This window comes from Aethalodelphis obliquidens, unplaced genomic scaffold (genome assembly GCF_003676395.1).
Source record: "Aethalodelphis obliquidens isolate GAN/ISIS:26980383/991018 unplaced genomic scaffold, ASM367639v1 scaffold71, whole genome shotgun sequence".
NCBI classification, from domain to species: Eukaryota; Metazoa; Chordata; class Mammalia; order Artiodactyla; family Delphinidae; genus Aethalodelphis; species Aethalodelphis obliquidens.
Genome location: NW_020838015.1, coordinates 2,381,707 through 2,393,772, shown reverse-complemented (window position 1 = coordinate 2,393,772; position 12,066 = coordinate 2,381,707). Strand labels below are relative to the sequence as shown.

Genomic DNA, 12,066 nt, shown 5'->3' with positions numbered 1-12,066 from the left:
AAGTGATACCACATGATGTCCAAGGCTAGGTCAGAAAAGGCTTTCTAGATTCTATCTCGGTCTTTTGGAACTTGGGCAACCATGGAAAAAGTGACACTATCCTAAGACCACCATGCTGGAGAGGCCACAGATAGGAACCACATCCTACAGTCCCAGCTGAGCCCAGCCTTGGAGCCATCCCCACCAAAGCACTATACTTGTGCATGAAGCCAACTTGGACCCTCCAGACCAGCACATCCACCACCAGAGTGCCACCGAGAGCCCCTAGTTGACCCCACATGGAGCAGAAGAGTCACCCATCCTAGTCCCGTCCCAATTCCTGGCCCACAAGATAATGAGATACAGTAACATGGTTGTTATTTTGAACCACACATTTGGGGGTTGTTCATTGTGCAGCGATAGATAACTGGAATATCTACCTTATGCGTTTAGTCTTTAGTCATGGAAATACGCTAAGCAAACCTGTCTAGTGCTCAAAACCTATGACATCCATCTCGTTTGACCCTATTCTAACCACTTAAGTTAACCAGATTCAAGTATGCAGTATCGAAGTACTGAGAAAACAGTCAGAGAAGGAAGTTGTTTCACTCAAAATCCTCTACATGCCTTTGTGTCTTAAATACTTCTATTAACGAGAAGGGGTGTAAACAGATAATCCTTATAGCAACTTACAACGTTGGTACCATTAGGTCCAGCCATTTTTTTAAGGTTGAAGAAACGAAGCCTCAGAGAGAATAACTAACCTGCCCAGGGACTTCCCTAGTGGTCCAGCAGGTAAGACTCCGCGCTCCCAATGCAGGGGGCCCAGGTTCGATCCCTGGTGGGGGAACTAGTTCCCACATGCATGCCGCAACTAGTCATGCCACAATGAAGATCCTATGTGCCACAACTAAGACCTGGTGCAGCCTAAATAAATAAATATATTTTTTAAAAAAACTACTCGCCCAGTATCACACAGCGAATTAAACGGCAAAGTTGGGACTGAAACCCAACACTATAAACTGCAAACCAAGCTTTTTTTTTTTTTTGGTCTGGGTTGGGGCACTTTTAGCTGGTAATCAGGGGAAATCATTCATAGTAGCACAAGGAACAGAAGGGAACTGATGAGAAGAACTCAGGAGCAGAAGTACAGGCAGGTCCCCACAGCGGGCAGGAGCCGGGCACTGGACGCCCTTCAGGAACCAATCTTTGCCCTCTCTGGGGCCCTGTGTTTCTGAAGGCACTCTGTTTTTTACCGCATTTCTTTATTATTCTCTGCCTTTCTGCAGACTGGCTTTCCCTGGCCTGGCATCCACAGGCTTGAACGCAATGGCCCCACGGTCAGACAGGGCTGACTACATAATTTGTGGGGCCCAGAACAAAACTAAAATGCAGGGTCCCAGCCAGGGGCTGGGACCTCACTCTCCCCTTCCCCCGCACGCCCACTGCCTCCACCCAAGGTACTCGCTGGCCTCCAAGGGATCACAACCTCCATGCTGGGACACATTCGGTGCCTGGATCCTCCGTGGAGGAGAGGACCCTGCCATGTGTCCGGCCAAAAGTGCTGCCACCTTGCCCCACCCCCAAGGCACCGTGAGGCTCCCCAACCCTGACCTTCCCAAAGTTAGTACCCAGGGGCAGAGGGTGGTAGCAGTCCCAAGGCCAGGGTGGTGTGTGGGAGGCCAAGCAGGGCCAGGGTCACGAGGAGGTGGGGAGCTGGCATCCGAGGACCCATCTCAGGAAGGTGAGCCGGGGTGCAGGGCGGGAGGTGGAACCATGCAGCCAGCCCTGCCCTGAATGACCAGCTTTCTCTCTCCTGATCCCCCATTTCCAGGGAAAAAAAAAAAAAAAAAAAAGAACAGAACTGGCTCAGCTAGGGGCAGACTCCACCTGCACCTACAGCAACATAAAGGCTGCTGGCATCCCAACCCCACGGAGGAGACAGAGGGCGGCTCCCACAGAACTGGGATGTGAACCAGGGAACAGAGCCCAAAAGGTCCCTCTCAAACTCTCTCCTACCACCTACTAAGTGATGTCATACTGTCTGTCACATACCCTGTGAGCATATGAGCAGAGGTGGCTGGCTGGCCACCCCAGTAGCCATCCCCCCTTCCGTAGTAACCTGAGGCAGCCATGGCCTCAAGCTAAAAGGCACCATTCCTCGGCCTTCCCTGCAGCAAGAAGTGGCCAATGAGACATAAGTAGAAATCACTAGGTGGGACTTCTGAGAAATCTTTAGAAAGGAGGCTGACTCGGCTGGATGGGGGTGTCCTTATCTCCCCTTGTCTCTCCCCTTCTTGCTGCCTGAACGATTCAAAGCAGTGGGTGGCATGATCAGATGGAAGAGGCGAGTTTGGGGAGGGTGGGTTCCATTGTTCCACGAGGAGTCCTCAAGGGTCTGAATTAAGGATGGTCGCATGAGGAAGAGCCCAGGATAGACGTTAAGGAGGTAGGACCTACAGGATTCGACGGTCGGGACCACATCCGGTACCTTGCGTGTGCCAAGCGAAGTAGAATGTAAGCTCCGTGACGCAGGGGCTGTGTCTCTGTCGCTTACCATTGCATACCCTGGGCCAGCACAGTGCTGGGCACCAAGTGCCTAATCCCTAAGTGTGTTCCAATAGATGAATGAAGAATGAATGAAGCTGCCCCAGGAGTCATTTGGGGGCTTGACTCCTAATGGTTCAGGAGCATCCGTCCCCAGGGAGCCCCTCCTACCCATGGAATGATTCCCAAGTACGACTTCTCTTGCTTTGCGCCACCTGTGAGCGCCCGCCATCCCCATGCTCAGACCCAGGCTGGGTTTTTGGGGACCCGGAGGACGAAAGCCATAGGAATGCCACCCTGCTCCGAGCTTTTCCCAACTCTGGCTCTGATGTGGTTTGCAGGCCAAGTTAATGCCCCTGTTTCCACAACATCACTTCCTCTGCAGCGTGAGAAAAGAGGAAGAAAACTCGCTCTGTGACTCTCCTCTTCCCCCAGGGAAAGCACAAAGCTGTTGGAAACAATAAAAGCAGCCCTGTGTAAAGGGGAGACTTTTGTCTGTGCAGTCAGGGGTTGCTGCGCCCGCGACTTCCTGCAGGGACATTCGGCAGCTTTGCAGATAAATAAATGCTCACATGCAGAATGACCAGCCTAGAACACTTCTATGAGTCTTTTCTCCTCCCCAGGCTGTACACAGATAATAAATCATATTAGCGTCCTGAACCTCTGGTTCAGCATCACTTGTCACCGGTTCCCCCTGCACGAGGGGTAAGTGAATTTCGGCAAGAGTGTGTGCAGCTACGATCTAGCCAAGTAGGACTGAGGCCTGTGGCCTCCTTGGAAATCCCTTGATGTTTCCAACCTGGGCTGGTCACAAGCTGAGGTCACAGGGTCCTGCTGGTCCCTCCAGACCAGACTGTAAAAGAGGCGGCTGAAACCCCAGCCTTCTAATCAATATTGGGTTGTTACTTAGAAAATAAACGCTTTCATTTCTTGGGTAATTATCATAGGAACATGAGCCAAAATAGACAACTGTCAGAAAGAGAGAAAGACAAAGGAGGAAGGGAGGGAGGAAGGGAGGGGGAGAGAGAGAGAGAGAGAGGGAGGACAGACTATATCACTAATCAGAAACAGAGGCTAGCCATTTTCCTCCTCCATGTTCTGCCTAATATAGTGACTTACACCACAGAGGCATTCAACAGATGTTGGAGGAATCAAACTGGAAGGGAGAAAGTTTACTTTCAGGTAACCGGAAATGAAATTTGTCCTCATTTCAGGCTGCCCAATTAGTGACACAGAAGGAACAACTTGTTAGGTTTAGAAAACGGGGGCGGGGGGGGGGGGGAGACGGCGTATGACAATATGGATTACCTGAATATATGCATTTTTAAAACTCGCATCCTCTCTTTGGCTACCGGAAGGAGTAGGACAGCCCAGAGCACCAGCGGCAGCTCTCCCAATGGCAGATACGGTCCCGCTGCCCAGCATCTCGGAGCTGTTGGTTGAGGTAGATGACTGCCTTCCAAGAGATGTGACCTCACAGCTGGTGAGGGCTGGGACTCTGGAACACGCTGCACAGACGCACGGATCATGGTGTTCCTTATGTGGTCTGTGAATTAAAAGATAACCACTGAGCTGCAAGTCACGCTCCCCCCACGCCAACACCACCACCACCAGCCTGTGGAAGGGAAGCCAATGAACCACGTTTGGTGGGTGTATACTCTTTTCCTGGGATATGTTCAGAATCAGTTCAAATGCAGCTCCAGGCTGCCTGACCCTGAGCAGAAGCCTACGGAGAAGGAACAGGGTAGGGAAAATGGCTGAGATCAAGCACAAGCTGCTTTGGGTATGTGCCCCAGCAAGTTCAAACGCTGCCAGGCTGATTGGCTGGGGGGAGGGGTGGGAGGTTAATATATTTTTGAATAAGAGTTTCCTGTTATCTGCAAACAGTCACAAAACAGCTAGAGATTTTATTAAGGTAAAACAGTCCTCTTAGAAGGAGCAGTGGTTGGGGCTGTTTTCTCTAAAATCACTTGCCATCAGTGATTCTGTCAATCATTTATTCAGACACCCATTCATTTCACCATTATTTATTAAGGCCTACTGGGTACCAGTCACAACGCAACGTGGAAAACATGTAGCCCTCAAGTGAACACTGAGTTCTGTAGATGGGTCTGTACTTTTGATTCCAATGTGAGTACTAGCATAATGTTTAACCACCCCGGACTCCGGGACACCTGGGTTCAAATTCCTGCTCCTACTAAGTCATTTAGCTTGCTGGGTGACTGATAGAGTCAATTAACTGACCTTTCTCTGCGCCTCAGTTTCCTGATCCGTGAAGTTCAAGGGCTTGTAAAGTACTCGGCACAGCGCAGAAGTGGGAGCTACGATGACTATTTAGCGCAATCCCTCCACCCCACCCCAGCTCTGATCCGTGCCGCACTCCACCGCCCCGTGGTATTTCGGAGGCTGTCCAGGCCCTCCGCCGCTGGGCCGTGACCCTGGAAATCAGGTCAGGCACCAGTCAAGGCGGCGTGTGTGTGTGTGTGTGTGTGTGTGCGCGCGCGCGCGCGCGCGCGCGTGTTGGGGTGGGAGTGGGGGGGTGGCTTTCTTTGCGCGCGGCTTTCCCCAGGGCCTCTGGACAGTCTAAAAACTCACTTGGGAGGAGAGGAATGAGCGTGAAGTGGCTCTTTCGATCTGAGACACCCCCTCCCGGAGGAATCACCCCCTCCCCCCAGCCCAGCGCGGAGTGAAATCTTAGAAGCCGCCGCTGCCGGGTTTGAACAGAATGCCGGAGTCGGTGGAAGCTGGAGCTGGTCGGCCCGAAGGTCAGCGAGTTGTTTTGAGTTCTCGTACCCGGAAGGGGGGGAGGCAAGGAGGAGAGGACGCCGGGGCCCGAGAGACCCCGCGTCAGAGCAGAAATTGTTTGTGCTCCGGAACAGGCAGATAGGCGGAAGCCGCGACGGGGGCGGGTCACGTGCGGCGGTGGCGGCGCAGCTGGCGGGGGAGCCGGGCTGGGACAAGGGCTGGGACAAGGGCCGGGCCGGGCGGGGGTGGCACGGGGCGGCGGCTTTCGCAGCCGAGGGTGGAACCGGCGTACTCCGGGCGCTGAGAGCGAGTAGTGCCCCGAGCCCGGGGCGAGGGAGGTGCGCGAGTTATGGAGGGGCTGGGGTGGGAGACAGCGTGCTCGGAGCTCCGCGTGGTGCCGCAAGGGCGGGACGAGGGATTGCTGGGGGGTGGCACGGGGTACGGAAGCGGGCCCCCCAGGCAAGAGTGGCGATAGCGGGACCGACGCGGAGACTGCGCGGGCGTCTCAACCCCGAGAATGGAGGCGCCGCTCCTGTAGTCGCCGGCCTTGTTGTCTTCTTGCACGCAAATCCCGGAACGACCGGAACCGCCATCCTTGCCTGCGTCCCAGGGGTGCCCCATTACGCGCGGGGAAGGCTGCATCCCGCAGGGCGACTCCGGGCGGGGCAGGTTGCGGAGGTGGCTCCGCGGAGGATGCGGGCCGGAGTCGTGGTGCACACGACTCACGCGCCTCCCCCTCCCCCGGAAGAGCGGGCGAGGGAAGGCGCGGGCCATCTGTGGGGACTCCCCGGGGCTGTGGGAGCGGTGCGGGGGCCGCAGAGCGGGAGAGGGTGCTGTAGAGAGACCATTGGCCCTACCTTAAAGACAGGGGTGGCCTCGTGGCCGGGGTTGAGGAGTCTGAAGTTTCCCCAAAGTAGCGAGCGCTACTCCGGCGTGGGATGGAAAGAACACAAACTTGGCCGTCCGCCAGAGCCCTTGGGGACGCCTGACTTCGGTGCCGCCCTCCGAGTGGCCCGAAGTGTCCCCCTCCGCTCCGTAGTCCACGAGGTTCAGGTCCGAGGCCTAGAAAAGTGGGAGGGTGTGGTCAGGCCTCGGACGGGAAACCCACCCAAGTTCCTCTCCGACGCCACGCGAGAAAGGCGCGGAACAGTCGTCTCGCAAAGTTTCCCGCCCCCCTCCCATCGGGGAAGGGCAGCTCTTCCGGCGGTGGGGGCGGGGGAATGGCCTCGGCCCGGGGAGCGGTGCTAGTTCGTTTTCCCGCGACCAGGTAGCAGGAGAGAGGCGCGGGCCGCCAGCTTGTTCGCGTCCCCAGAGTGGCGACGCTTGGCCCGCTGCGACGTCTGCTCGGAGTCTCGGCAGCGGGAGCTGTGCAGAGTCTGGGACGACGCGAGACGCCATTTGCATCCCCCCCTCCCTCCTGCAGGTTGGCGGGGGCCGGGGTGTCGCCCGCCGCGGAAGCGTATTCCTGGCAGTGACACTGATTAGATGCTGTGTCGGTACGTGCACAGAATCGGGTGGGCCTTCACCTCTCCTGTGCGCATACACTTTCTGTTGGAAAAGTTGCGGGTTATTCCCCCCCACCCCCCCGCGCCGCACAGCTGCTGTCTCCAGGGCGGAATTTGAAGAGCACGTTTGCTCAGCCCGAGGGAGAGAGGATCGCGCCGGCGCGGGGAGACCGCCGGGCCCAGGCTGCGAAAATCCAGCCCTGGCTTTGCGTCGAGCTGCCGAGTGCGGCGCTTACGCGCGCCCGGCCAGCCGAGGCCTGGTTTCCATCTGCCCCTTTTGCCTCCGTGTTAAGTTCGCCGGGGAAAACCCAATGATCCGTGCAGAGCCCCTCGGAGGAGAACACCTCCCCCCCCCCCCGCCCGATTCTGACCGATGGAAAAAATGACAGTATAGGTCAGAACAGGCTGCCCGCGAGTATTAATGCGGCCGTCTCCGTTCCCGGTGCTTGGGGAGGATGGGCGCCAAGCCAGGAAACCGCCGAAGGAGGAGCCTGCCCCTTCCCGGGCTAGAAAACGTGGATTCTTAGAGAGACCAGACAGACATGGGCAGACAGCTGAGAGAACTTAGCTCATCTAAATACAGGTTGTTAATGTATCTTTCAAGCAAGATAAATCTTTTTTTAAAAAATCAAGTAAACGTTGAGTCAGTTATAAATACTGTGAGAACTAGTTGATCTGTAGATGAAACTCCGCTCTCTGCCTGCTGTTAAACGTGTGTGCAGGAGGTGCCGGGCTGAGCATGATGTATCTTAGCACAGCCCGTGTGTGTCCTAAGAAACCGCGGTCCCCTTTGCACTCCACCTTCGAGGACTCTTACTATAACTCTAAACGGGGATTTCGTTTAGTTGTAGTTTCTATATGGGGGTTGCTTGCTCCTTGCAAACTCCCTCCTGAGGTTGTTTGTACTTCAGACTAGATGGTCCTGGGCTTTGGCTTTTATAAGCCCACGTTTTTCTCTTGCCTTTTTCTTTAACCTGCGTTCGTGCTGCTGGGTGCCGGGGAGTCCCCGCCCCCGGCCCCCGGCCCCAAACGTCTGCTCCCGCCGCCCTCGGGCTCTCACTCGCGCACCACGCGGCCTCGGAGGAGGGGAAAAGTGAACGCTCCGGGTGGCGCTCGAGAACTGGAATTCTGACTTAAGGCTGCGGGTTTGTTCCGGAGGCTGGCCGGCAGCGGCTTGGGAGCCAGAGGCTGTGAAGGGGAAGCCCCGGAGGTGACCCTGAGGCTTCGGGAGCAAACCCGGAGGCACCCGCGTCTTTGTCTTTCGCGGGGCTGGCCGCCTGGCACGCACAGTTCCGATAAGGATCAACTGCGAGAGCGAGAGCGCACCGCCAGCACATTTCAGTGATTAGGCGAACGCCGGCAGCCACGTAAGGGAAAGGCCATTTGCGTTGTCTTTGAAAAGGAAAAGGCTGTCCCACCTAATGAATTATGAGTGACCTGGGAGAGGCCAGGCGGGGAGTGAGTGGCGCCGAGGCCTCCTCGGGGCGCTTCTTTGCCCCAACTCCGCCCCATCGCGCAGGAGACCCCATTTCAAAGGAAATGGGAAGCTTTTTGAAATTAGAAATCTGACCCGTTCTATGTACGTAAATAGTGGTGCGTTTGTGAGTCTCTAAAATGAGACTCACCAGCAGCCCAGGGACTAGGGCCTGCCGCCTGCCAGCTCTGGACCAGTGTTAAAATCTGGCTAACTTACATCCCCAGAGGATGTGGCTTTTGCCCAGCGCCTCTAAGAACTGATTTATAGGAGGTGGCCTTGAGCCATCAGAAAGGGTGTCCTGGAAGAGTCTACCGGACGTCCTCTAAACCAGTGCTGTTCGCCCAAGGCCTCAGGGAGAGGGTGGGTAATTGTGCCTGAGCCCTAGCAGGAGCTTCCCATTAATCCAGCCTAAATGAGCACCATTAAAGCAAAGTTCCCCCTTCCATCCCTACCACACACGAGGGTCTTTAAGGGAAAATCTAGTGGAGACAGTTGGAGCCCATTTTGCCGCCTTTTGTGGGCAGCAGTGCCCTTTCTACCCTGTGCAAACCCCACCTTCACCTGCTTCAGCCTGGTAAGAGGGTACCAAACCCTAACAACCAACACTGTAGCACTGTGTGCCAGGCAGAGTTCTAGGCACTTTATGTATTAACTCTTATCCTGAAAACAACCCCGTGAGTTAGACACGTTACTGGTATCATTTTACAGATAAGGACACCGAGGCCCAGAACTGTTAAGCGGCTTTGTTGCACAGTTTGGGCTATGGCCAGGATCGCCCCCCGACCGAGGAATGTAGGGCTGTGCTGCCTCCCCAGTGTTGTGTAGTGAAGGTGAGCTGTTTGGGGGGGTGTTGGACCCCCCACCTTCCAAAGGGTTATGGGAAGAGATGAGGAAGCCCGACATTTGGCCCTTATTTTGCACGTTACTGTGGCTCCGCGGCGGAGAAGGGACCAGGGAAGGCAGTGCAAAGGCCCCTCGCCCCACCTCGCCACATAGCATCCGGCGGTCACGTCCGCCGGAGGTGACTGGGCACTGGGGACAGCCGATTGCCGAGGAACTCCTTATCGCCGAGAGTCAGTGGTCCCGGGAGGCGGAGCTAAACTACCGCCTGCGGGGGCGGCTGGGTCACGCCGGTCCCTGGGCTCCGGGCGCGCCGCCGGGCTCCTCTCGCGGAGCTGGCCGGACGCCCGGCAACGCCTTCCGCACCTCCTGGCTCCGCTCCGCTTGAGCCGCCAGCCCTGGGCACGCAGCCTCACGGCCAGGGGCTGGAGAGGCCAGCTAGGCAAGTCCCGATTGGGACGGCTGGTTCCGGGTTGCTCACACTCACCCTGCCTCCCCCAAACACTCGTCCCCCTTTCCGGGCGCGCGCGCCTGCGCGTGTACACACACACACACACACACGTCTCAAGCGCGCAGCCCGCCTCCCGGGCCTCCGCCTTCCCTTCCTCCTCCCCTCTCCGGCGCTTCGGAAGCCCGTGGCGGTTGTGTGCTGCACCGGGGAAGAATCCGGGTGTGGAGGGACCGCGCTGCCCTGGTCCTCCCCAGGGTCCGTGCACATGCTGGCACCCCTGGGACGTGCAGCCAGGCCTGGGGATCCCCAACTTCCCCGGAAGTGGCGGCGGCTGGGGGGGACCTGTGCGCTCTGTGTTTCATGATGGCCCGGGGAGTCAAAGGGGAAGGCTACACAGTGGGGCCTACGCGTGGGTGGCGGTGGCGACAAATACCCTCTCCGCAAAGGCCGGCCGGGTCTCGGGCCACCGCTACTGGGAGTCTACCCTGCATGTCTTGTATTGGCCGCAGCTTGACGCCCAGCGTGCCCGGGCCAGAGTGCGGCTCTGTGTGTCTTGGGGCGGGGGCTGTTGTGATCGGAGGCGGCTGGGCGATCAGCTCCCCATCTCACATCCTCGAGCCTTTACTTTTAGACCGCGAAGACCCACGGGCCCCCGCTACCCTAGCCACCGCCGGGCCCGAGGAGGGACAGGCTGGCCAGGCGGCAGGCTGGCCTACCCGCACTTGCGGGCGTTGAGAGAGGCTCCGAGACCCCGGCCGGCTGCCGAGCCGAGGGAGGGAGCGCGGCAGCCAGCGCGCCTAAGGCAGAACACACGCCTTTCCCGGAACCTTGAAACACAGGGGAGCCGCTGCCATCTTCGCGTGACGAGCAGCGAGACGCCGGTGATTAAGTGCTGCTTTCCGGCTCCCTCTCCGGGTTGCGGCTCTCCTCCTTGCCAGGGAGGGAAGGATAAAACCTGGGGGGAAAAAAGCACACTACTGCGCTCTCCACTCGCCCTCGATGTCCTCACTGGTCTCCCAGGGTGCGTCTGTGCGGGGCGCCCTCCCCCCTTGCACCCCGCCTCGCCGAGGATCGAGGCTTTGGGGTATCCACATACCTCAGTTTCCATCCGCCTCGGCCCAAATCTGGGAGTTTAATGGGGGGGGCACACATGCCATAGCCACCCGTCCCCCATCTCTTCTCCCATGGGGATTAAAGTTTAATACAGGAATCCCCCACCCACACCAGGGACTAATCCTGCCGCCCCTCCTGGGATTAACTCGGCTCACAGGTCCATAAAACACTTCCGGCGCGGCCAGAGGGTCTGTCTGCAGAAACACTTTAAAATTGTCCTCCCGGGCCTGGAATCGGAATTGACCCGGTGGAGGGAAGTGAGTAAACAGACGGTTGTAAGAGACTATCCCGTGCGGTTTGCAGGCTGTGGAAAGAGATGCCTAAAATGTGAGCCGTCGGGGTTGCTTCAACCCAGAGGGGGGCTGGGGTCTCAGTAGACACATCTCAGAAAAGGATGCAGGATTTGCTATATGACATTGACCTGGAGGAGGGTAGATGCAGGCAGGAGCTGGCAGGTTTCAGAAGGCTTCTGGCCGCAGTTCAATGAGGAAGACTAGATTCCTGAAACTTGGCGGAGGGGAGTCTGTCTCCTTATCTGTAAATGGGAACAGTAACACTCATCCTGTCCCTCTCAGGTGGGATTCTGAGAACCAAAGTCTTCAAGCACTTTGTAAACGGGGCCTGACCCCCCTGCACATCACTGTGACTAATGTTCAGTGTCTCTTACTCTAGAAAACACAGTGATTTGCTGATTAAAAAACAAAACAAAGTAAAAACCAGCTCTTCCTCAAATCCATGCAGGAATGTACAAAGGGAATCCAAAAGCTGTTTAAGATTTTGAACATCCTTTTCATTTACATCACTTCAAATTAAGTTTCTGAGGTAATAGGAGAATCTTTGGAATGCTCTAAGAAAAATCCCTGTCAAAAGTGGGGTTAAATGGAAAGAAAAAAGACCTCTAAATTGGGTCAAATCACATTTTAAGGAGAAGAAAACTGGATGAAGAATGTAAATTCTAAGTAGCTCTGTGGCTCCCGTATCCTCTCTTAGTCTGGAGAGCAGATGCTATAGATAGCCACGCTACCCCCCAGAACCCCGGAAGGAGGCCCTGACTCGGGCGTGATCGGTTTTGGGCGAGGTGACTGGCGTTTAGGGTGGGGACAGTGACGAAGGGCAATCATTTGCTTAAAATGAACGTAAGAAAGACCTAGGCCTGCCTCTGCGCCCTGAAGGCCCAGAACTGCTAAAACTGTGCGTGGGAGGGGGCGCCAGGTGACCTCCTTCCCCGCAGATGGACTCACGCAGCGTGACCGGCCCCAGGTGGCGCCCAGGCGCGCTGGGGATAGAGGCCTAGGCTGCGCATTCGCTCAGCCTCGCAGACTGCAAGCGGGGGCCTCTGGCTGGACCGCCCACCGACCTTTCTCTCCCCGGCCAGGCCCCGAGGCCTCCGGGCAGGGTCTACTCGCCAC

General features: G+C 56.8%; 1 protein-coding gene and 2 long non-coding RNA genes across 7 annotated transcripts in view; 2 read left to right on the top strand and 1 right to left on the bottom strand.

Moving 5' to 3' along the window:
* LOC113611954 (uncharacterized) overlaps positions 1-6,765 on the bottom strand; it is a 28,755-nt gene extending 21,990 nt beyond the window's left edge. For all 5 annotated transcript variants that reach the window (XR_003429661.1, XR_003429663.1, XR_003429659.1 and 2 more), the window contains exons 1-2: positions 6,129-6,765; positions 3,835-4,072 (exon numbers count right to left, since the gene is read on the bottom strand). This is a non-coding gene — a long non-coding RNA (uncharacterized LOC113611954). The remainder of the gene's footprint in view (positions 1-3,834; positions 4,073-6,128) is intronic.
* LOC113611957 (uncharacterized) lies at positions 2,640-4,075 on the top strand. The gene is made up of 2 exons (XR_003429667.1): positions 2,640-3,231; positions 3,885-4,075. It is a non-coding gene; the product is annotated as an uncharacterized LOC113611957 (long non-coding RNA).
* Positions 5,186-12,066, top strand: part of BCOR (BCL6 corepressor) — a 116,163-nt gene continuing 109,282 nt past the window's right edge. The window contains exon 1 of the mRNA XM_027091444.1: positions 5,186-5,291. The gene's annotated coding sequence lies outside the window, so the exon portion shown is untranslated. The remainder of the gene's footprint in view (positions 5,292-12,066) is intronic.